Source organism: Protopterus annectens, chromosome 5.part0 (assembly GCF_019279795.1).
Source record: "Protopterus annectens isolate FY-2018-M chromosome 5.part0, PAN1.0, whole genome shotgun sequence".
Lineage (NCBI taxonomy): Eukaryota > Metazoa > Chordata > Ceratodontiformes > Protopteridae > Protopterus > Protopterus annectens.
In genome coordinates, this window is record NC_056735.1 from 805,183,023 (window position 1) to 805,207,665 (window position 24,643).

General features: G+C 41.6%; 1 protein-coding gene across 1 annotated transcript in view; it reads right to left on the reverse strand.

Moving 5' to 3' along the window:
- The window catches only part of PIWIL4 (piwi like RNA-mediated gene silencing 4), a 1,045,202-nt gene that overhangs the window by 361,126 nt on the left and 659,433 nt on the right, over window positions 1-24,643 (reverse strand). The window lies entirely within an intron of this gene.

Below are 24,643 nucleotides of genomic sequence, written 5' to 3' on the forward strand. Positions count from 1 at the left end.
CATGTAAACCATGGATTGCAATTTAATTTTTGAAGTGGCAGCAGTTTGCTCAGCTCGGTAAAATAAAGTCTCCAGTTCAGATAAATCTGAAAAGGGTGCATGTCAGCCACAAAAGAATGTAAATGACTCATGTTTGGCAGATGAAGCAGAATACCAAAGGTCTGAACTATTAATGAGTTACTTCCTGCAACAAGGGTACTGGGTTTGATTCCTTGTACCATTATTTGTGCACTGTCTACATCTGAGCAAGTCATTTAACTGAAGAACATTACTGGGTTGCCCCTAAAAAGGACAATTGTGTCCAATGGGCTTATTCAGTCAAGAAATGGGTAAATAAACACCATAATAACAGTTTCCATTGTTATTGTTATGTATATATGTTGTTTTGATAGTCCTTGTGGAGTCACATTTACAGGGACTTCTAGTATGAATATTCACACTAAATTATACAATTTTAAAACATGTACTGCATATAGCAAATAACATTTAAATGGAGAAGTAGTATATTTTCAGCAACATCCCTGAATGCAACTTGCCGCAGTTCCAAAATGTAAATACATGCTAAGTAGTTGACACCATATTTAGGGAGGAGGGTCTACAAGGGGGGAGGAGGCCAACACTATTTATTTATTTATTTATTTTATTTTACATTTGATTACTGGGAAAGTCTGATTGGACACAGGACCTTTTTTAGCAGAGGCCCAGGGAGTAAAGCTCTGGATAAAAATACATAAATCAACAGGAAGAAAATAACATTTACACTATGGATGTCTAGTAATACATAGTAAATGGCCTGCGATAACATATGGCAAAACAAGATGAGAAACATTAGCACGTAGTTTCATATGGTAGACAGTACAAGTAATATACATTTCTTAGAAGTTTTTTATGGTACATAATAAAAATAATATACATTTCTTACGACAATGTAGATGATGCTAATATAGAAAATACACTTAGAAGAATAACCTCAAAGACACGAAAACCCTTGGAATTAACTGTTTGGTAGTTATACCAAAAGTCAAAACTATGTAACATGCAAAGTACCAGAGCAGAAACACAGCCAAGAAGTAACAGCTATGAATAGTAAATGTGATGGCCATGATTTTAGGTTCTTGGTTCTGGAGGTTGTATATGAGGGTGATAGGAAGGGGATATAATCAATGGGACTGAGAAAGTAAAACTGAGATGGATTTTGAGACTAAGAGCTCATCAGGACTTAGGTCTCAGTGACTATATCTCCATTAAACCAGTCCTTAAAGCATATAGATTGCGGAAATAAATGTTTATATAGATATATATATATATATATATATATATATATATATATATATATATATTTTTATATATATTTTTATTGTACAATTTTTTGCTTATTTTATCTCTGCATTTTTTTTTAATTTGTATTGATTTGTGTTTTTGCAATGCATTTATGTGATGTGAGTAAGTAGCACCCTTGAGAAAGGTGGAGTGTTAATTACCATTTAATTTGTTGCCTAGTAACAAAAGATGCATTTGCATTTATTGGCTGCTAGAGTGCTCGAGGATGGTATATATTGCTTTTGTTTTAGTTTGTTGGATGTGATCTGATGAAGCAATTTTATTGTGAAAACGCTTATCCTATTACATTTGTTTTTATGTTTTAAAAGAGTTGTTATACGTGCTGTTACTTCTTGGCTGTGTTTCTGCTCTGGTACTTTGCATATTACATTTAGAAGAATATTCACTCACACAGTGGTGTACATGGAATACACAGATATTGGGTTAGATGGAGAATAGGTTGTTCAGTAAATGTTTATCCTGAAGAGTCACAGGAGCATAAAAAGAAGTTATGCACTCACTATAATGTTCCATGTTTGTTGTCCTTCATCTCGCTTTCCTTCTTGCTGGTTGGGTTCGGCCGTATATTATAGCTCGAGAGCTTACTAGCTCGAGGCTAGCCCCTATCCCAACAGGTCTATATTATAACATCGAAGTCTAAAAACATTGAATGTTATAATATCGAACCCATTCAATTGAAACACCAGAAAACCGAACAATCAGAATAGCTAATTTTTTTTCCCAGGGAAAAAATCTGCTGTTCCGACAAACATACACACAACTCAAGTACACCAAAATAAATAATCCACACACATACACTTCACAAAACCCTACACTAAACCAGACATACACCACTAGCTATCCACTTACCTTAACCCAGCCCTAACCCTAAGGTCCCTAACTATCGCACATTCACCTTTCCCGCTCACTAACCCTAACTCACCTACCCCACCCTAACCCTCACTTCCACACAATTGCACATTTACCTGACCTGCGCCCTAACCCTAACTCACCTAACCCACGCCCAATTGCACACTCACCTTCATTCGCACACTTACCTTAACCCGTTCCGTAACCTTCGCTTCACAGTTGAGGAAATAGCGAAGCTGCAGAAACGGCCCACTGAATACTTTCCCTAGGAAAGTATTCGGTGTTCTGCAGCTTCGCTATTTCAAGCGTTTGCTCTACTGGGTTTGATATTATAACATTCAAAGTTTTTAGACTTCGATGTTATAATATAGACCCATCCCAACATGCCTAGCGGTAGTTACTCTGATCTCGTTTGTGATAACCCACCAGACTAAATAGGTCCAAATATTACTAAATTTGCTTGGGGAAAAAAGGGGCCTGCATTTGAGTTTGTAAAACATCAGCAAGATAAAGGTAGGAAAGACAAGGTACAACCAACTGGTAATCAAGAGGGAACTCAGCCAGTGTAGCCAAACAAAAAAGAAGAAAATTCCTCTTGATCCTCCAGGAGGGGGAAGGAGGGTGGACGCAAGAAGGAAGGCGAGATGAAGGACAACAAACATGGAACATTATGGTGAGTTCATAACTTCTTTATGTTATATTGTCCCATCTTGCCTCCTTCTTGCTGGTTGGGACAGCATCCCCAGCACCTAAATCTTGGGTGGCTCACTGGAAAAACCCCTTAAGGACCATGGAACCAAAGGATGCCCTGTCCCGGGAGGCCACATCTACTTTGTAATGAGAGATAAAGGTATGGGGATTAGCCCATGTGGCTGCCGCACAGATAGTATCTAAGGACAGTTTGGCTAGAAAGGAACAGAAGTAGCCAAGGGCCTGGTTGAGTGTCCTTTAATTTTTCCTGGAAGTTATTTATTCCACAAAGTGTAAACAAAGGTGATAGTATTTGAGAACCACTTTGATGAGCTCACTTTAGACACTGGACAACCTTTCTTGTTGTCTGCAAAGGATATAAACAATTGGTCAGATTTTCTGAAATCCTTAGTCTTGCGTAAATAAAAATGTAATTGTCTATGAACTTCCAATTGGTAGAGCATATATTCTGCCTTGTTGCCATAACTGGGGAAGAATACAGGAAGCTCTATGGATTGATTTAAGTTATGCTCTGAACACACCTTGGGTAAAAAGGAGGGATTAGGTCTGAGAGAAACTCTGTCTTTCTTGAAAATCAAATAAAGGGGATGAGTCGATAAGGCCTGTAAATCTGAAACCCTCCTGGCTGAAGTAATGGCGTTAAGAAAAAAGTCTTCCAAGTTAAAAACTTTAGAGGGCAAAAATCAGCTGGCTCAAAGGGAGGAAGAATGAGGGACTCTAAAACTAGATTTAAATTCCAGGGGGGAAGAGGTTCGTTTATTGGAGGTCTTAAGAGGGCAGTATCTCTTAGGAATGCTTTACATAGTCTGTGGGACATGATGTTAGATCCCATTTCCCCTACATGGAAATTAGAAATGGCAGCTAGATGGACTCGGACAGCGGCTACCGCTGCTCCTCGTTCAAATGTTTCAGCCAGCAAATCCAGAATCTTAGAAATGGGGGCAGTAACAGGATCAATGTCGTTCTTTTTTGCCCGACAAGAGAACATCTTCCATTTACAAGCATAACATTTTCTTGTAGTGGGCTTATGGGATGAAATCAAAATGTGTTGAACTGCCGGGGAAACATCTGGGAGTGTGGCTAAGACTGGAAGTGGAGAAACCAAGCTGTCAGCTTAAAAGTATGGATGGAAGGGTGGCAAGCATCTGACTGATGTGTCAAGAGATCCGGAACTGGGTCCAGTATCCAAGGGTCTCCTTGCAGATGAAGCCAGAGGAATGAGAACCAAATCTGTTGAGGCCAGTAAGGAGCAATGAAGATTAACTTGCAACCCAATGACTGAGCTTTTTGAAGAATCTTGGGGATCGGGGGAAAAAGTAGGAAGGCATAAAGCAGTCCCAGGGGACAATCGTGAACCAGTGGGTCCCTGGGTGACTGTCCTGGTGGTGGGACTAGGGCAAAGTAGCTGCTGCATTTGTTGTTGAGGGGAGTGGTGAAAAGATCACAGCATGGCTGACTCATTTGTGAAAATTTAACTCTGCAACTTCCTGTTTCAGGGACCACTTGTGAGTCATCAGAATAGCCCTGCTGAGCTTGTCCACTATCATGATGGATTTCCTCAGAATGTGCATTGTGACCAGAAAGCATTGGGATGGCATCGCCCATTGCCATACTCATAGAGCCTCTCAGCACAAGGTATAAGACCTGGTTCTGCCCTGTTTGTTGATGTACCATACTACCAACATATTGTCTGCTTGAATCGCTATAGTCCCTATAGGTGGAGAGTCTTGAAGTGCTTGCAACGCTAGAAGCACTGCTCTCATCTCTAGGACATTGATGTGCAAGTGGTATTCGTGATCTGGCCAAGTCCCTTGAACAGTCTGTCCCAGATAATGCCCTCCCACCCTATCTGGGAAGCTAAAGTGGTCACTGTGGCTATGGGTTGGGGGGCTAGAAATGGCCTGCCCTTTGATACCAGAGGGGAGTGAAGCCACCATGCTAAGTCCTTCTTGCAAGACTCCGTGATCCATATCTGATGTGACTTTGGCAAATCCTGGAAGGACCACTGAGCAAAAAGGAGCCCCTACAGAATTCTCACGTGAAAGTGTGCCATAAGGACCAGAGTAATCACTGCAGCCATCGAACCCAAGACCTTGAGGGCAAATTTTGCCTGGATTCTCTTGTTTGCCAAGGGGACTGAACTCTTTCGTGAGGCAGTTTTGCTATCATGGTCCTTGTGTCTAAATCTACACCTATAAAGGAAATATTCTGACAAGGCAAACTTTTCATAGTTTATGGTGATGCCCAGTTGTGTACAGGTGTGAATAGTGGAGTCCTGTGGCTTGATGAGTTAATGCTTGGTGGTGCCAGTGAGGAGCCAGTCGTTTAGATATGGAAACACCCAGAATCCTAGATGCCTCAGGTGAGCCGTGACTACTGCCATACATTTGAACACCCTGGTGTGGTGAGACCAAAGGGCAGAGCTCTGAACTGGTAAGGACTGGCTCCCAGCCGGAAGCACAAGTACCTCCTGGACCGTCTGTCCATTTTTATATGGTAGTATGTAGAGCACATCCAGTTGTCCTGACCTAGAAAGGTAAGAATGGGCTGCAGTGTTACCACCTGAACTTCTTTTTTTGACTAATTTGTTGAGTTTGCTGAGATCCAAAATGGGTCACCAATCCCCTGTCTTTTTCGGAATTAAAAACCTTGCATAAGTGCTGGATTTGAATTGGTCTGCAGGGACTTCTTGGATGGCTCTTTTTTCTAGCAACCTTTGAACTTCTAGATTTGCTTGATCCCAAAGACTGAGTGGAATGTCTGGGATTGCGTTTTGATTTGTTGGAGAGGGTGGTTGCGAGAAGGGAATTTTGTAACCCCTGATTATTACTGACAGTACCCAGGTGTCTTCCGTAATTGTTTGCCAGGCTTTGGGGTACTAGGATAATCTGCCCCCGACTGCCTCCAGAGGTGGACAGTTGGGCCTCCTTTTAGGAGCACTGGAAAGGCCTGCCAGAAAAGGTATCTCTGTCAGCCTGATTCTGCGGACTCCCCATGCCGCGGGGTCAGCATCTCCCATTGTTGTTTCCCCTCTGCCCCTGGGGGAACTGTCTCCATGTGTGTCAGGTAAAACTCCCTGGGATTTTCTGAACTGCACCTTCCCGCTCTTCTGACCCTTGGAGTAAGGTATGGGGGGGGGGGGGCAGAAAAAGGCACTCCCACAGCAGACAGTTTTACCATCTCGTTCACACCTGGTAAGCATCTCTTTTACCTGAGGCCCGAATAGCAACGAGCCGTCAAAGGGGGTGTTGTTAAAGGAGGACTTGAAGGGCTCCGCAAATTGGCAAAGGCGCATCTAGGAGTGCCTGTGCAAAGCAACTCCTGTACCTGCTGCCCTACTCTCTCCATCTCCTGTGTAGGAGATCAGATGCATGGAGGAGTTAACTATAGATGTCAAGGATGCAAGCTGTGAAGCCGCCTTGCTTGCAGCTCCTTCAGCTGTAGGATCCTGTAGGGTATCTCTTAGTTCCTTCAGGAGATCCCTTTGAAGGCGTGTAAAGTGAGACAAATAATTCAGCGACCTGAGAGTAAAGGCCACTGAAGCAAACATACACTTCCCATACTTTTCCACTGTACGAGACTCTTTGTACGGCAGATGGACAGAAGAAGTCTCTGCTAACTCTTTTTTGGTGGCTGCCGCCACCACCATGGCATCAACAGGCACAACCTTTGATAGAAAAGACCTATCCTCTGGAGCAGTTATAAATTTATTGGGTCTCCTTGCAACTGGTTCCATAGTCTCTGGGAAGCTCCAGGCCTTTCGACTCACCAAAGCCAGCAGACGGTTGAAAGGAAGGGACACCCAAGAAGTGGAGGCTCAGGAACCAAATGCATCCAGGTACACAGACTTGTCCTCAGAAGGGGCAATGGATTTCCAGCCACCCCTCTGTCTAAGGATTTCCAGGATGTCTGAAAAAGAGACATCCTCAGAGGGGGACTGTGGAGACCCTTCTGAGTCCTCCAAGTCTGTGTGCGAAGTGAGGGACCCAGGGGAGTCCATATGCTTCCTCTTGCATTTTCTCTTCCGAGGGACTTCCTCTGAGGATGTTCAGGGGAGGTTTCGAAAGAGGTGGGGTCACCCAATGGGACGTCCTGGAGCATGGATTCCCTACGCTTGGGGGGGGTTTGGAGGCAGACTCAGGCACCGAAATAGTAGGAGCTAATGGAACCTAGGATGGAGCAGTCTCAGGGGACAGCACGCTCCTCATCACCTTGATGGCACCGCAGTCCCGGCCCGAAAGAGTCCCTAGCTCCAAAGAGTCCCGAGACCTCCTCTTAACCAAGAGCGATGCCTCTGAGGCCGATGTAGGAACTGAGTACACCTGCTTTGAAGCCCCGAGGGGGACAGCGGGGTTGGACAAGGGTCCGATGCCACTCCCCCCCTCGAAGCAGATGAGAGAGCATCGGGCCCCCAGATCCTTCGATAGACTGAGATAACAAGGAGATCAGAGCGGTGGTAGGAACCGACAGACCAGTGGTGGTCATCGGAGCTGGCGGTTCCACCATAACGACTTCCATGCATTCCGGCTCCGAACTTAAAGGAGTCAGAGGAGGAATCGTTAACGGTGTGGGCTGAGGTGTCAGGGCCAAATCCTTGTGGGCTGGGCTCGATAATAATTTAGCTAATACCTGTGTCTTGAGAAGCCTCTCCACCACCCTCTCCACACCGTGATCCAAAAGCCTGGATGATTGAGAGGAATGAGAGGAAGACCGATGACTGCCTGCCACAGACTGCAACAGTGGGGACTGTGGAACAGACCTCACTGGCTCCAGAGAGGAAGACCTGGTACTCCTGAGAGTCCTGACTGACTCCAAAACCACTGAAAGAGCCACTGGAGAAAGAGGTTTGTCAGAACCAATGCTCGGATCCGACAAACTCACATGTTTATCCTTAGACCTTGATGGCTCCAAGATAGGAGCCAATGAAGATGATGTCTTAGGGGACTTATCCAGTTATTTTGCTGGCTGAGAACCCTCAACAGCCACATCAAAGGGGTCTTATGTAAGCCTCATAAAATCAACTTATTCTTTCTCTTCTGCAGGACCCGAGAACTAAAAGTATGACATATAGAACATGACTGCTGCAGGTGTACAGCCCCTAAGCAATACACACAATTTGTGTGCCCGTCAGTAAGGGACATCTTCTGGCAGCACAAGTCACACTTCTTAAAATCTGAAAGGTTTTGACTCCTTAGGTTCCTTAGACATACTAGGAGGTAATTACAACTATTATCAAAGAAAAAACGCCAACAACAGTAATAAGAGTAGCTAAAAAACTTGAACCTCTAAACTTTTTTTTTTTTTGAAGATGAAAGAGAAAGGATGGAAGGGGAACAGCCTCTAAGTTAAACGGTGACTCCCCCAATCCAGGAGAGCCTCTAACTTAAATGGCTGCTCCTATAAGGAAGGAGAAAAGGAAAAGAAAGGGAAAAAAAGCCCTTAAACGAAGATGGGGCTAAGAGAAAAAAGAACAGAGAGCCCTCTAAGTCAAACGGGTTGAAGGAAAGGGTGAGGCCTGAGGGAAATGTATGACAGCCACAACAACAACAAAAAGCAGCAGAAAGGTTACAAAGGTGCTAGCCCAAGGTGGGCACACTGTAAAGACTATACTAATAGAAAATAGCTATTTAAATTAAAAAAACTTTGTCAAAGCCAACAAAGAAGAAAATACTTAGCCTGAGCCAGTACAAGCAATCTCGATGCTGTAAGCGGGAAATGAGATCTGGCTAACTACCGCTAGGCATGTCGGGATAGGGACTAGCCTTGAGCCAATAAGAAGCTCTTGAGCTATAGTATACGGCTGAGTCGGAGCTGAGGATTGGCTCTGAACCAAGCTAGCAAGAAGGAGGCGAGATGGGACAACATAACATCCTATAGTGTGCTTTGAGGAGCTTTTTAAATTGTGTGATGGAGCTAATGGAAGTGAAGTGGCTAGGTAGGGTATTCAAAGCTTTAGAAATAAGAGTAGCTGAAGAGAAATTTCCCAGTGTCATTATTATGTTTGATGACATCCAGGCAGTTTTGGGTACTAGATCTTAATGCTCTTGTTGTAGAATAAGGTATAATTAGATTCTGGAGTGCTGGAGTTTTAGCTAGGTAGTAGGATAGTTTGTGTGCCAATGGCAATTGGTTGAGTTTCAGTAGCTGAGGCAGCTCAAGCCAGCTAAATTGCTTGAGAGCTACACAGTGATGGGTCCTATATGGGGTTATAACAAGATTCTTAATTTGTTTAGGTGAGTTTTGCAAAGGTTGGTTAGTATTGGGGGATGCATAGAGGAGGATGGATAACAGATGTGTCCTGGCTACAGTGGTTTTGGTTTGTTTAGTGAGAAATTGCTTGTTGTGATAGAGAAGTCCAAGTTTTTTGTGAACCTTCTTGATAGTTTGGACTATATGAATGTCAAATCTAAGGTTGCTATAAATTTCTACACTTAAGAGTTTATTTAGTGTGGGAGGTAAGGGTGATCATGGTTTTGTTATTGGATATGATGGTGAAGGGGAGGAGATCTACAAGGGTTGAAAAGAAGAATTTTGTATAATTTGGATTTAGGATAAGCTGGAAGTTAGTGAACCAGGTCTCAACTAATGGGTAGGATTTTTGGGTTAGGGAGTGAAGGCCATCTAATGTGCGGGCTGAATATATGAGGTTGGTGTCATCAGCATACTGTACTACTGAGGCATTGGGTGTGGAGGATGAGGGCTGATTGGTAAATACAGTGAAGAGTAGTGGGCCACGTATGGAGTCCTAAGGGACTCCTAAGGATACTGGCAAGATAGAGGATAGCTGGTTCTGCCATTTTACTGCTTGTTGACATCCTGATATGTAGCTTTTAAACCATGAGATTGAAGGGGTGCTGATGTTTAGGATGAATAGTGTATTAAGATGTCTATTATGGTTGAGCATGTCAAAAACTTTAGACAGATCTAAAAAATGGCAGATACTAGTTGTCCCTTGTTTCTGTGGTGGTTACTGTGTTGGAAAAGGACAATAGATCTGTAGTGGTGTTGTGGAAAGGTCTAAATCCATGCTGATTTTTAGATAGCTGGTTGTTTTTTAGAAAGTAGTCCATAAGTTGAGTGCGAACAACTCTTTCTAGTATTTTTGATAAGGGTGATAAAACAGCAATTGGTCAGTAGTTATTATGTTCTTAGGAGTTGCCACCCTTGTGCAGTGGTATTATATGGTAGATCTTCCATATATTAGGCTCTTTATACTCTGATATTGATCTGTTAATTAGAATAGCAATGGGATGGGCTATAGCCTCTGTGGCTAGCTGTAGGAACTCTGCTGGTAGATTATCAGTGGTCAGGGTGGTTAGTTTGAGCTTATGGAGGAGTTTTAAAATGGATTTGGTTGATATTGGGTGCAGAGTAAAGTGAAGAGATATTATCTTGTGTGTTTGTGCAATTTTGTATGGGTGGTAAGACAGGGCAGCTACTGTTATTTTGGGTTTCTGCGAGGCTTTGTACTGTTTTGGTGAAATATTTGCTGAACTGAGTGGGGATATTATCATGTTTACTTACTGTTGCAGGTGTAGGGGTAGTAGAATTACCTGGTTGCAGTATAGAATTTACAGTGGCCCAGAATTTTTGAAGGTTGTGAATATGTTTCTCTTGGAGGTTTTGGCAGTAGTTGATTTTGTCTAGTTTAATGACTTTTTTGGCATTATTATGGAGTTCTGACTAGTTTACCAGTTTTGTTTTGTTGATTGGGATCTGTTTTTATGAAACTGTATTCATGTTTGGTCCCTGTCTTTGAGGATGGATTTAGTTACCTTAGTTAGCCAGGAAGCATACTTAGACATTTTTCTAATGGTTCTGGTGGGTGCATGATGGTTTACTATTTGTAGAAAAGTTGAGTTAAAGTAATGAACTGCCTCATCTAGTGAAAGTAGCGTTAGTGGTTTCCAATTGCAGCATTTTAGGGCATTTATAAAGTCGACTGGCTTAAAGTTCTTTTTGTTTCTGACTACTCTAAAGGTTGTCTTGTTAATTTAGTGAATTCTTCTTCTAAGAAGGAAGGTAGCCTGATGGTCACTAAGGTTGTTGAGTAGACAGACTTCTTGAGATGCAAATGAGGGATCAGATATATGAATCCAGTCCAGAATGGACTGTCATTTAGATGTTTTATCAGTTTTAGTGGGGGATGACATAAGCTGGGTAAACCCATGGAGGCTAATGTGGGTATATGAATTGTGGCACAACTGCTGTGTGACAGTCTATATTAAAATCTCCTAGTAAACTATTTTCTTGAGGAAGGGAGTTTTTTAGGTAGGCAGTTTTTTAGTAGGTTTTCCATACTGATAACACTGCTACCTGGTGGCAGCAACAGCCTATAGATCCACAACATCATTGAGAAACACATCCAGCTAAGCACAAGAATAAATGGATGAGTTAGTCTCCATGATTTAAGAATGTATGTGTACTTAATTCAGGGGTAAATTTATGATTCCCCATCTAATCATTCAGAGCAGTTTTGACTGTTGCAAATGTGTTGCATGGCTTGACATACAGAGGAAGCTTATTTCATAAATAGGGGATCTGGGTGATCTAGTCATGTTGGCTAACGCTTCAAACAATGAGCATAGGTATTTGCTTTTGATAACAGGGAGGATGCACGGTGGCACAACAGATGTCAAGGGTGCTTCACAACAAGACGTTCTCCAGTTCAATTCTCTTCTGGGATGCCTTCTTTGTGGAGTTTGCAAATTCTCCCTCAGTTTGTGTGGGTTATCCCCAGTGCTCCAGTTTCTTCCCACATTCCAAAGATATGCAGCAGGTAGATTGGACACTCTAAATTGGCCACAGGTATGTGCATGTGTGTGGTATGGAAGAACAACATTAGCAGGGCTAGCCACCAGTTGGGTGTGTGCCTTTGGTCTAGATAATTGTCACTTCTGAAGTAACACCCTAACCACATGTGCAAAAATGGGAAAAAGGAGTTGTGAATGGATGGACAGATGAAGTGGGCTAAGCACCTGGCCTAGTCTGACTTATGCCAGGGACTCAGACTAACAGTGGGAGGGATCTATGTTCCTCTATTAAGTGGTGTGTGACCACCATAAGGCTAAACAACCCTAGTCAATAAGCTATTGGCTGACCAGTGTCCAGGTACCAACCTTTGGTTACCTGCGACAGCTTTGCTGAATGAATGCTGGACATAAAACCATTCAACTTCGCATACAGGATTTCTACACTCAGTACAACTTCACCAACAGGATGCTGATTGGAAGTGGATGGCTTGATGGTAAGGAGGAGGCGGGACATCCTGTGTATCTAGTAGACAAGATGGCGAAGCAGTGCTGCAAAGCCATTTGTTTTGAGATCCAGAGTTTACTATTCATGGGGATGACAGACTAGAAATCTTTTGGGAATTGTAGTGATGGAAATTTTTCTTTAGACAGTGAGAGATGTTATCACAATTTGTGACAGACTCATAGCAATCGGATCCCTGTGTAAAGATAGGTCAGTATTCATAATCTCAGCCTATGTCCCACAGCAGGGTTGTGATAGCAAGGAAAAGAGTGCATTCAGGCAGTAGCTGCAAGACATAACTGATAAAGCAGGGCAACATATACTGATGTTTTTTTTAATATCTTTATTGAATTATTGCTTATGACATAGACAAGACAAGCACAGATTTATATAAAAGAACATAAACTATATTAACATGTTCCCAGTTATATACATCATAAATCACATTTTTTTTGTATACCTATCATCAGTCCACCATTACATAAATTGCTCACTTCCTGGTTTCCCTTAAACCTCTATGCTCCTAAAGATCATTATCCTGTGCATATTATTCTAACAATTACAATTTCTTTCTATATAATTTGCTCCTACCCTTTTCTAAAGATCCCATTTCTAGTTCTTTTATCACTGTTATAATATTCAATACTCCAAATACTATATTCCAGAGTATGGGGAGTCTCTGGGACAGGAACATATCCCTCCGGCATGTTTTGTTCATTGTGATGAGCAGGTTTAGATCTCTGGCGCGTGTGGATCTTAGGGATTGGGATTTCTTTAAGTGTAGCATGTCCAAAAGCTCTCTGGGTTTGACATGGCCTTGTATGTTAAGCAGAGGTCGCCTCTGAGTAGACGATATGTGACAGGGTATAGCTGGAGTTTTTTTTAGATGGTCAGCATAAGGCATCTGCTTTAGGTCTGTGATTCTTTTAGTGAGGCATTTCTGCAGCCTTTCCAACTGTTGCAGATGTGCTGTGAGGTACATACCAAATGGGGTATTGTACTCTACAATGGGTCTAATGAGGGATGAGTATAATGGGACAATGACCTCCTTTTTTCTGGATGAAAAGCCCTTAGCGATGAGATGTGCCACATAGAAGGATTTCCTGACCATTGTGGCGATGTGGTTATCGAAGGTGAGACCATTGTCCACCTGTGTCCTTAAGTCCCTTATCACACTTTTGGTGTTTAATGTACTGCCATTTATGTGGTAATTCATGGGTACATGGTTTTTCCCAAAGGGGATAACTATACATTTCTTGGCATTGAGCTTGAGCCCATGGCTCTGGCACCATGCATCTGTCTCTGTAAGGCCCTTTTGTAGAATATCCACATCATTTGGGATTCGATAATGGCTCACAATTTGGAGTCATCTGTGAACTTTGTTAGCCAGAGTCCCTTAGTGTTGGCCTGTACTTCAGAGAAGTAGATGCCAAACAAGAGTGGTGGCAGGACTGAACCCTGAGGTACTCCACTTGTCACTTGTCTGGAGCTGGATATGGAGTCTGCTACTTTTACAGTGTGGGTTCTGTCAGTAAGCCAGTTGGCAACCCATCGAGTGACGTAGGGATTAATGCCCAGCTTAGTAAGTTTATCTATGACTCCAGAGTGGGGGATGGTGTTGAAGGCCTTGGCGAGGTCCATGTAGGCTGTGTGGACCGCCTTACCATCATCCATGGCTCTGGAGACTGATTCAAAGAAGTCAATCAGGTTGAGGAGACAAGATCAGCCCTTCCTGAAAACAAAGTGGGTGGGGTCCAGTGTTTGAAGGTTGCCAATGTCTTTGTTTATAAGTTCCATGATAACACGTTCCATGGCTTTGCAGATCAGACTCATCAGACTGATGGGATGATAGTTCCCTGGATCCAAGGTGGATTCCCCCCTTGTGGAGTGGGATAACTGTAGCTGTGCACACTCATTGGGCATGAAGTCTGAGGTGAGATTACGATTAAACATGACACTTAGGTGAGGTGCCAGTTCATTTTGTAGTTCATGTAGTACACAGCCCAGGATGTTGTCTGGTCCCATGGATGCTGTATTCTTAACTTTGGAAAGTGCATTTTTCACCTGTGTTACTGTGGTTACTGGAATTTGGCAATCATTTGGTATTGAGATGGGCCCTTTAGGGGGTGAGAGGGGGGTGAAGTTGGCACTGAAACAGTCTGCCAGGATATTCCCAATATCCCTAGGATCAGTATATTTAATGCCATCTGTTGTAGCTCAGAGCAGATCTGAGCATTGCCATTTAGATTCTTGACAAAACTATAGAATGCCTTGTGGTTGTCCTTAGAATCTTTGGCAATTTTATTTTTGTAACTATCTTTGGTGGATTTTATGAGAGATCTCAGCTTCTTACTGAGGCTGGTAAGGGAGATTTTGTATCCTGTGATTTTTCCTCTTTACTGCAACAGTTTCTTCCTTCTGTTGTATAGTTTGTTTATGGCAGGAGAACAACAGATTGGCTTCCTTTTTTTAGAGGAGATCATCTTGGTTCTATCTGGAATGGCACGATTTATGCATGAGTGGATGTGCTCGTACAGTGCCTTAGTGTAGGATTCAGCAGTCGAACATTCAGTTCCCGTCTGCATGGGTGTCATAAAGTTTGTCACTTCTGACTTGAGTAGTATGAACTTTGCTTTGGAGAAGTTTTTTATAGAGGTTTCCCTACTGAAGGGTTGGGGGTGGGATGTGGATGTCAAGGGTGATTAACTTATGGTCAGACCTGTCCAACGAGGGGGTGACCACTGGTGTGGAGCATCGATATCCCATGTTGGTAATGACCAGGTCATGGATATTGGAGCCCCTGGTACGACTGTGGATTAGTTGATCCAGAGCGTTGGAATTTATGAATTCCAAGAATTGTTGGACAAAGGTGCTGGTACCCGAGTAGTTATTCCAATTAATGGCAGGGTAGTTAAAATCTCCCAGTATTAGGGTGTTTGGTTGTATCATAATATTTTCCACTATGTTTAGAAAGGTGTAGTGAGACTCTTGGGCATGGTGGGGGATCTGTAGCAAGCTACAATTTGGATTGCAGTCTTACCTAGTGTTAGTTGCACCCGTAGTATTTCAGATTCAGTGTGTTGAGCAACAAGCCTGGAAGTGTGGATATCCTTTGTAAATATGGACACTCCACCACTTTTAGTGTTTTGATCCTGGTTTGGTGGCCAAAAAGTGTGGTAAGAGTTGTAGCCTGGTATTGCAGGGGTGCTCTCTGGAGCCTTGAACCAGGTCTCAGTTACTGAACAGATATCGATGTTCTCCATTTTTAGGAGTGCATTCTGAGGTTTAGACTTCTAGCATTGAGTAGCATTACCTTCAGATTTTGCATGCCTTTATCTGTTACGGTGGTGGTTTTGTCATTTGAGCCTTGCCTAAAAAAGACACTATAGGGGTGGCAAGGGCCTTAGCCAATAACCTGAATCCCATGGCCGACAGGTGCAGGCCATCTCTTGCAAAGCATCGTGGTTTGTCGATCATGCCGTCCCAGGCAGACAGATACTGAATCCCCCTTTGAATGACACCAGAAGCTTAGCCAATTGTTGAAGTCAATCATTTTGTCCTTATACTGTGTTATCATTCTGGGTGAAGGCAGGATGCTACTCAGGGCTAGGGTCATACCTGCCTAGGCCACATGATCTGAGAGCTCTTCCATGTATCTTTTCATGTGCTCCAGGGAGGTACGTCTTAAGTCATTCACTCCAACATGGACAATGGCAAAGTCATATTTGTACTTGTTGTGGAGTGACTTGAGTGCATGCTTTATGTGGTGGATCCTAGCACCAGACAGGCAGCTGACAGTAATTTTCTTCTTGTTTAGCCTGGTGACTGGGACATTTGGAGTCACCTATAACTAAAGTGTTTGGCATGTTGTCTTGCCTTAGGGGCTGTTGTTGGGTGGCACACTAGTGTTTTGAGCTATGTCTCACTTTGGTTGTGATTGGTGTTTGTTTGCATTTCAGCTTCAGAGGTCTTTGTTGCTTGGACAGGTTAATGTTAAGGGCCTCCGCATATATGGGTTTAGTGTTACTATGTGTGGGTATTGGTGGTGTGGGTTTTGAAGGGCTATGTGTTGCTCGAGGTGTAGCGCAGGTGTTAACCTTCTCCTCTTGACTGTCTAGCATAATCTTGGCTGGAGAGAGCTTTGCTTCCAGTTTGGTTATGTAAGTGCATCTCTCGCAGGTTGTAGTGTTGGGTGGTAGGAGGAAAAGGTTGTCTGTGTACATGAGGCAATTGCTGCATTGCCCCAGTATGCCCGGATTCACCAGGTGGACAGGAGAAATCACCGGAAGCTGACTCTTGGACATGCCTGGTTTGGTGTTTCTTTTGTAAAGTACAAGAGCTGTTTTCCCTTACCTTGGGAAGGTACTTTGCAATTATAGGCTGTTTAGTGCCTGTTTAGTGCCTACGATTAACTTCTCCTTATTTACAAGGAGAGTTGAGTGCTTGTATCAGTTTAAGACTTCCTAGTGCTTTCAAGCAGGTTTTAGAGCAAGTGCTAGTTAAAGGGATTCAGATTTTAGTGCTAATACTGAGAAACCAGCTAATTCTAAGGGAAAATTTGAAGAGCAGACTTTCTGGCATCAGGAATAGTTTGACCATAGCCCAGTACTTTTAAGCCAGAAAGATGAAGGGGACAGAAATCAGCCCCAAATGGTCAATAAAATTACGTTTTCAGAGTTGGAAACTACTCCTCTACCGTTAGATAGGCAGTACATTGCTCACCACTCCCACTGCTAAGCAGTAGTACTTCCCTCTACCACAGCAATGTCTGTATATAGAGCCATAGGTTCTTCATTCTTCCCCATCACACTTCCAACATTTGCCATTACCTGAGGAATAATTCCTTTGTGGAATCTCCTTGGGGTATTAAAAACATAATCAAACACTTCCAAGCAAAATTCCTAAATCTTCTAGACTTTGTTGTGTACTTCAGAGCCATACATATATCCTCCCATTGTTCTCTTATAAATCGCTTATTCAGTCTCTCTTCCCAATCCTTTCTAACATCCTCTGATTGATTCTTATAGCTAACGTGCAATGTTTTATATGCCCTACTAATTATCCCTTTTTTAACTTTCTGTTCTTGCTTCAACTAAAAACTCTATCACAGCAGGTCTTTCACCTAGGATATCCCTATACCATTCTCCTTGTCTATACTCTGATATCAATCCCCAGTAGGGAAGGCAGTCTAACATACACTGATGTTGATAATGGGGGACCTGAATGCTCAAATCACAACAGACAAGTCAGGATACGTGGACTCCACGTATTCACATGGCTGGAGCAACAGGAATAATGAAGGAGAAGTCATTCTAGATTTGTCTGGTGAATAGCTAGATGGTATCCAATGCATTATTTGTTAATAATGACAGTCACAACGTCACAAGAGTGGCCATCATGCAACACAGATAGACTTCTGTTAAAAGAAAAAAGTATTGTAACAAAAGATCAATACACAGGAGGTTCAGGTTTTTACTAGTGTACACCAGGAGGCAAAAAACGTACAAGTACAGACTTTTGTCTGACATGAAGCAGGAAGTACACAATTTTTATAGTCATTCACATTTAGTCTATGCCCACCTGACTGACGTGGTCAGTCACAGGACATCTACATCACTTTAGCTTACAATATTCTATTCATAAAAGATGCTGATGCTATTTTCTTAAAAAAAAGTTTTCCTCTGGTAACAACACGGCCTTGCTAACCACCTGGCCAGTTATAATGTCTTTCTGTAGAAGTTACTATTCAAGGTTCTAAGTTGATTCAAGCACAATAGCAGATTCAGTCTTTTAATACATTTCTCTAACCACCTCTTTGTTCCCATGTAACATTTCTCCCCACAGCTGTGCGTTATCTAATAACATATACAAGGCCAGTCGTTCCAGCAAGAAAGAGCAGAAGATTTTCATTATTTCACACGTTTAATTTCCTGACCCAGCAGATAATCACTTGTGAGAAGTATAAACATTAAATCTTGCTGAGCTAGCAGCTGCTGGGGTCAGAGGCCAACTTGCAAAAAGGCACACTGCAGTTTCCAAAGGCTTCTTGCAATCTCATATGAATTCATTTTTCTTGTCATATCATTAATAGAATAAAATGCATTACATACTACTTTGCTTTTTAACTAGCACTTCACATATGCTCAAATACATATTTTTCTGACAACTTCCTACTACTACAGAAAGGGGAAACGGGTACAATCAAAGATTGCAAAGTCATCATCAGTGAAAGAGTAGCAGAGATGGATCACCTTAAAGCTCTATCTCTATACTTAGACTCCTACAGGTTACTGGTAGGCAATCTATGCCTGGCATACAAGGCATCCTCAGATCCAACTCTGATGGACTTTTTGCATATTTGCAAAATGAACAACATCAGAACCACTAGATCCAAGGATTTAAATTATGCTTGTGACATAAATAGGGTATGTTGGTGAGACAGAGAGGTGTCTTGGAGGATCCTCATGCTCTTGAATAAGGCCCTCATCCATGTGAAGCACAGTCCATCCCTAACCTTTTGTAAGCATAACCTTGACCAGTGGATGGGAAATCAGAAATTCACCTGGCCTGCTCCCTGCCACTTGATTAGCACACAGGGAGTGTTCGGGCAGGAATGAGTGGGATGTAGAGCTCTCACCTCATGTGGGAATTCCCGGTTCCTGTGATGACTGAATGAATGACCCAAATGGATGAAGGCAGAGCTGCCAGTGGGTTTGGACCTATGCTGGAAATTAAAAACAAAGGTCTTTGGTGGGGAGGGTTGTAATGTTATCTGCTTTGCGTGGGTACTGAAGATCAACAAAGGAGGGGTCATTTGTGGTTTGGAAAGCCAGAAACAGATTACTGTGAAGGAGGTTGCATGAGAGAGAATATAGTAAGGTGGCAAAATTGATATACATTTTCCAATAATCCTAGTTGCAGCAGTGGATTTTCTTATTGAGGATTTTCACCATTCTAGGCATCCGGAATTATTTCATGTTGTGCTTCATTTGACTACCACAAATGTACTTCTCCTCACAAATGCAAGCCAAACTAACATACAGATACATGGTATCAGTGAGACAGACAAACATTATTTATGATAAGCATTTGGGATTCTTCTCAAAACAAAAATATAGTTTCCTCATCAACAACATAGTGATTCTAGCAGTTTTATGTGCCATGCAGCTACATGTTTTAGCTTTAAAATTTCACAAACAAAAAGTGGTTAATACAGACATCACAATTCAGATCCGACTGAGCTGAAGAGCCTTTTTTTAGCGGAGGCCTGGAGGGAAAAGCTCCAACATATTATACAATTTTCATTACAAATTAGCATTAAACAGCAATGTTAGAGGATTATTACAAGGCATTAAGTAGCAATGTAATGTTATACAGTACCAATAATCAGGAGTACAGCAAAGCTCTTTCAAGATGTATAAAAAGAAATGATATGTCATTAAGATGAATATAGTTTTTGGGGTAAGTGGTTACAAAAACCCAGTTTTATCATAATGTAGTTGTAAGACAGTTTTAATAGAATGTTTCTCTAAGGTGATTCACTTAATAGGTTTTAGAAAACAGAAGAAAGAGTAGTCAAGGAAGATAAGAGAGAGAGCTAGTGAGAAGAGTGAGTTAAGGGCAGGAAGTAAGATTAAGTTATTGGAAGTAGGGGATGTTTAAGGGTAATTAATTTGTTAAATACATTTTCTATTTTTTTAACCAGAATATACACTGAACTCAACGCACAGAATAGTCCCCCTAATGTAACTTTTGTCCCTCAAACCCACCAGCTTCTGTATGCCATATCAGTTCATAGGAGGTGACACAGTCTCCATGGAAGAACTTGCTTTACTGCTGCTTCTTCCTTCATGCAGCCAGCAGACTGTGGCAGTACTGACATTGCTGGTTCCTGTTTTACATGTAATGTCCAACTTTGCTGCACGTATAGTGAGAAACTTAGGGAGGGCTCATTGATTTGTATTCTTATGACTGAATCTCTCTATGTGGCCTTCTCCAATTTCCTTGTTTCATACAAGGTCGTGCTCTGGTCTCCATTGGATGAAAAACTGAGGTGAAAAATTCCCTTAGGCTTTTTCCCCCCAACAGGTTTTCAGACATGCAGTACAATATTCAGGTCTGTGCCAGGTGGATACACTGCCTGTAAACCACCAAGCTATACCTATTCCTTCAGTACTTGACAGTGGTTTTAAATATGGCACACTAGAAATCCAAACATTGGATTCCTTCTAGTGAAGAGAATACAGGTAAGTGTGAACGAAAAATTATAAACTTGCTATGCATGACAATCACACAGAAGATGCTCATAATTAGCTGGTGCACAGGCAATTGAGTTTGTGTATGGTGCTGGTAATTGATTAATAACAAGGTAAACTACAGAGCCGGGGGGGGGGGGGGGTGTTTTAGACCATAGTGCTGTTCTTTAGCGAAAGCTGAAGAGAAGGACTAGAATCACACATGCACAAGCACACATACAGGGGAGGGTAAACATCAATGTCTCATAGGTGGGAGCAACCATGTGTATGTGCTTACAACACTGTAAGTATTTCTCCGCAGGGGAAACACAGGCCATAAATAATAAAAAAAAAAATACAAAGTTTTGTGGTTATGAGTAAATGAAAGTGATTATTGCATACAATCATGACCCTGATTTCAATATGGAGTAACAGAAAAAAATAAAAAGTACTAACACACAGATATAAAATTAAAAAATGCAATCACCAAAACACACAAGCTGGATTGTCTGCCATGCAACTATAAAAAATCCTCATACACAAATTCAGACAGAGGCAAGACACAAGTCATACACAGTACATCTCATAATGTGTGTACATGCCTCTTACATCTTACTTCAAGGGCCTTCTGCAATGGGTGGAACTCTAAAAATGAAAACATTGTCTACAGCATAAAACAAAGATGGAAGCAGAAGCTGAAAACGCAAGATAACAACACTAAAGTAAAAATACTTCTTGAAGCACCAAATTGTCAAAAATAATTGACTTCTATAGTTATGATATGAACTAGAATGCTTAGGGAAGAATACGCAACAGACAAGCTGGCAGTGGCACAAATGTCCACTAGGGTCACCAAGTGGCACAACGCCCCACCACACATGTATTCCTAAGGCTTGTCAGCCACCAGGTGACAAATACTTCTGCAGTTGGCAATCAGTTTGTACAAAGTGTACTTGACAACTGAAACACTATCTTTACAGGAGCAAAGGAGACAGCCATTTAGTTTGTTGTCACTCAAAACCTCTGTGGAGGCAGAACCACAACCAGTGATAACATCCATAAGTCAGAGGATGCATTCCCCATCTGTCTTCATTCCTGACAAGAAAAGAGGGATATGAAGGAACCTAAGATCAACGGCTCAAAACAATCAGCAAAAAGACCAGCAACAGATTGAATTTAATGAATAAGTGGGAGGACTGCAAGGAGTTAATCCCACTAGATGTGGTTTAGATAATGCATCCAGTTCTGTGGTTCTGAAAGATGTGGATGAAAAAAAGACGTGTTGTCTGATAGGATAAACTAGTGGGCGAGTTATGAAGCATTTTTATTTTATTTTATTGTGACTTTGTTAAGTGGTGTAGAGCACTGATCCCAATGGACTCTTTTCAGTCTCAGCTTGGGAGTACAAAGACAAAGATAAACAAGATTGTAAAGAGAGTTGAAAGACAAAAACACAAAATATACAAGCACTTTATACATAGGAAATAACAGACGTGTTGCTATGCAGAATGTGTTATAATGAACAGTAATTTCAGTGCAACAGTAGGAGATTTAGTTATATGAAAGAGAAGGAGAGAGCAGTTACACTTCCCTCATGTCCTGAAATGTACTTTTAATTCTGACTGGAATCTGGGGTAAGAAGAATAAATGATCTTTGGGAAAACAAGGGACAGATTCATACAGTTTGGGTCCAAAGACTGAGAAGGCATGATTTGTGCATGAACTTCTATTTATACCAATTAAAATAACACTGACTGGACTAAAGAAGTGACTTTAAATGAAAATGTTCCAGTTCTTTTTAATATTTGTATAACATTCATATTCTACATATAAACTGCATGATATTTTGTTGTGAGTACAACCTAGCCCTGTGGAGTATGCAGTTGGAGGTATTTTATGTGAGGTGGGAGGGTCACTGTTTTTTTAATTGTATTATATTTTATTTTCATTGATCCCAAAGAAAAACAACTGTCTGAGAGAAACAGAAACAAGGCAGATGATAAAATCTCACGGATGTTAAGAACATGAGAATCCAAACAAGGAGCAAGATATATTTTTTCTAAAACAATTATCTATAACAACATACATATATTCACTTTACAGCAAGGGTATAAGGTAGTAAAACATTCCGCAGTTCCTTCATTTCAAACCATGTTAAAAATCCATTATGAAGGGAACAAAAACAGCAAAACCAGGACTCAGCACAGTTTCAGTCTAGCTACACAGAATCACCAACATAATCAAAGGGGTTTATTTACCTAAATAAAAGTTTCTGTATGTAACATCCCATTCTTTTGACATATTTAGTTGCAGTGATCTTTTAGTAAGGGATTAAAAAATGCACCCTAACTGCTCCTTGAAATGTTGGTGAATGACCTCTGTGCTGGGTTAGTATCCTACTCTATCTAGCATACACTGTGGGCACTATCCCAAACATCCAAAAGTTCCAATGTAGGCTGATATCTTATATCACAAAATCTGTTAAACTGAGTTAATATATATATATATATATATATATATATATATATATATATATATAAAATCACCTGAAATGATGGGCAGTGCCACAACATATGGATATTATCAGCCTCTAGCTCAGACTATCGCCAGCGGTGGTCTCAGCCTGTGCTGTTCATCTCAAATTCTCTCCTTGAAGTGATATACCATCTGTGATAGAGACACAGCTGTTGATCTCTATATCTGGACCACTTACTAAGGTAATCTAGGGTGGGCCACACTAGTTTCCATTTTTTGTTACTGAAACTAATTATTTCCTGTGATTTCCATTCATCCTGCATCAAGCAATGAATGGCAGCTGCCTCTGCTCCCACATATCTTTAAATATGAGACTTACTCTTCCCTTCTTGATACTAATCCACTTTTTTCATGGTCATGTTACTATAGGCAATGCAGTGGTTAGCATTGTCGAATCACAGCAAGAGGTTCTCTGGTTGGATTCTTGGCTGGCGTGCCTTCTGTGCCGAGTCTGCATGTCCTCCCTGTGTTTGTGTGGGTTTTCTCCAGGTGCTACAATTTCCTCCCACATTCCAAAGACGTGTCTCAGCATTTCTCCCCAGGCCTCTGCTAAAAATGGCCTCTGTCGCAGTTGGACTTTCATGGTAACCAAATGTTAGATAAATACTTCACCCAGAACCACACATACCAGTGTTGTACATACATACTACCATTCTCTTTCACTAATGTGAAATTCCTCTACTACGTTACAACATTCTTTCCTTCATGGGTTACCAGTCACATCTTATAGTAACTAATCTCACCTCCGTATCCCTTTTCCAACCATTAATGGAATCCCCTTTCACCGTATGGATCACCCTAAGATGCAACCATATGTAGTCAGTTGAGCCCACTTCTCAAGCCTTGTTCTCTCAGTTCTAGGCTCTCCTGATATATACTGAGTAGGAGACTATTCTTGCACTTGTAATTCCTCAATCCTTGGACTAAAGCCGCTGGTAGATACAATGTTTTCATTTTAACTCAACTAAGTACCTTTCAACATTTGGGAGCCCTAACTCACCAAAATGTATAAGCAAACACTTTAACCTGCTCTGCGAGTCTATGCCTTTTCCCCCCAATGCAAGCACATTTAAAGCATCTTGCAGCTGTCTTAAAACTGTACAGACGTAATAAATGTGGCATAATTATCACTTGGATGCCCTAATTTTTGCCTGACAGTGTGTCAAAGACATGGCTTTTTAGTATCAGGCCTATAATCTTGTTATGCAACATTTTCCAGTTGGGCTCTCTGCTATCCTGAAATGTCCTCTTTATGTACAGCTCTGGATATTTTCGCTTCACTTTTCCATGGAATAGACGAAATTAATTCTGACACTGCCAACCTCGTTTTCCTGCATGAAAGAAGTTTAGACTAGATGTGAATACATTTCATTCCCAACAGTAGCCCAAATTTACAAAAAGTCTCCATTACTCCCAAAATTGCCATTTCAACATTCACACTCAGAAGTATCCAGTCATCTGCAATAACAAAATCTATTTTGTATTCCTCCCTGCATTGCTTTTACATCAAAGTGCTGCCAGACCTGATACATTAATTCCTCCATCACCAATATGAACAGGGCAGGTGATAATGGGTACCCTTGCCTGGTTCCCCATGTTATGCTTCCACACAGCAGCAGCTCTCCACTGATGAACACTTAATGTTGGCTCACTGTATATGCCTTCCATCCACTGAATGAGTCCCATCTCGCTTTGCTTTATGACCTTAAACTCCAACT